The 1,486-nt window shown below is 47.4% G+C and overlaps 1 pseudogene; it reads left to right on the top strand.

Moving 5' to 3' along the window:
* Nucleotides 1–519: 519 nt before the first annotated feature.
* LOC149170009 (calcium-dependent protein kinase 32 pseudogene) lies at nt 520–1,162 on the top strand (annotated as a pseudogene).
* Nucleotides 1,163–1,486: the final 324 nt, after the last annotated feature.

Genomic DNA, 1,486 nt, shown 5'->3' with positions numbered 1-1,486 from the left:
TGCTGCGTTTTGGTTTGATCACTACAGGATCAGACCGAGGTAGCTAAGAGCTGTGGCTTTTACGAGCGCCTTATTTGTTGCGGTGATCTGTTGCGGGTCGGTGGCATCAGTGGTCATGGTATCTGTGGAATTTCCAGGATATCGAAGCCCTGCCACTGTACCGATCGATTGAGGAGCGGATGCTGAGAAGTGTTGAAGTTGCTCCTCAGCCTTGATCATCGATCGAACAATGTTGAATGGCAATTTGCTGGAGGTTGCATTTTGGAGAAGGCCTGGAGGGAGAAACGTAAGGCAACGGTGTGAGAACCTTGATCACCACAGAATTGAATCTGTCTTTGGATCGCAACGCCAGAGGAGATCTCTGCGAATTTCATTGAAATTTCCATGAAATCGAAGTTGCCCTCGTGAAATCCGTGGAGGAGGTCGGGACTGTGTGGTAAGTTGCTGGTAAGTTGCCCGGTAACCAGGCGAGGACCATTACACAACAAGAAACCTGCGCGACCCTCGCGGCGGAGTGTGATGAGCGATTGCGATGGGCATGAAATAGCAGACAAGTATGAGCTCGAGCGAGAGCTGGGATGGGGGGAATTCGGGATTACGTACCTGTGCAGCGACAAGGAGATCGAGCAGGTTTTAGCGTGTAAATCTATTTCGAAAAAGAAGCTTAGGACCGCCGTCGATGTTGAGGATGTGAGGCGTGAAGTGCAGATCATGAAGCATTTGCCCAATCACCCCAATATCATCAGTCTCAAGGAAAATTATGAGGACGAGACCGCTGTTCATCTCGTCATGAAGCTCTGTGAGGGTGGCGAACTCTTTGACAGGATCGTCGCACGAGGCCATTATACAGAAAGAGCTGCCGCTGTCATTACCAAAACAATCATGGAAGTTGTACAGATTTGCCACAAGCATGGGGTAATGCATAGAGACCTGAAGCAAGAGAATTTTTTTGTTTTCAAACAAAAAGGAGAATTCTCCTTTAAAGGCCATTGATTTTGTCCTCTCCATATTTTTTAAACCTGGAGATCATTTTAATGAAATAGTTGGCAGCCCATATTACATGGCTCTTGAGGTACTTAAACAAAATTATATGAGCGCTGCTTATAAGGCCGCGGTGGAAGTTGTTCATGGTGAACTAAAAACTGGAGAGTGGAGAAAGTAAGCCGAGAGAGGTGCCTGTTGTGGAGCACTGCATACTCATTGACACGATTCTGGTGAGGTCGCTTGGAGTCTGTCGAAGGGCGTGGACTGTCTGGACTGGTAGCTAGCTGCAGGTGAACCCGTGGTGTTGGGTAAGCCTGAGCCTGAGCCTGAGCCCCTCCCATGGCGTTTTTGTTTGAAATAGTCCATGAAGATTCTCATTTTTTCCCCTCAAATTAGTCTTGCTTTTCAGTCTCTGCTATATCTGAAAGTGGGTTTTTACTCGATTCATGACCTGTACGATGGACCTGAATAAGCTTGAAGGTGGGAACTAGATCAACTCTTT

Source organism: Pinus tabuliformis, chromosome 4_2, assembly GCF_031772625.1.
Source record: "Pinus tabuliformis cultivar Carrire ecotype Pingquan chromosome 4_2, CPIR1, whole genome shotgun sequence".
NCBI lineage: Eukaryota > Viridiplantae > Streptophyta > Pinopsida > Pinales > Pinaceae > Pinus > Pinus tabuliformis.
Note: the sequence above shows the minus strand (reverse complement) of the source record. Positions and strands in the feature narration are given on the sequence as shown.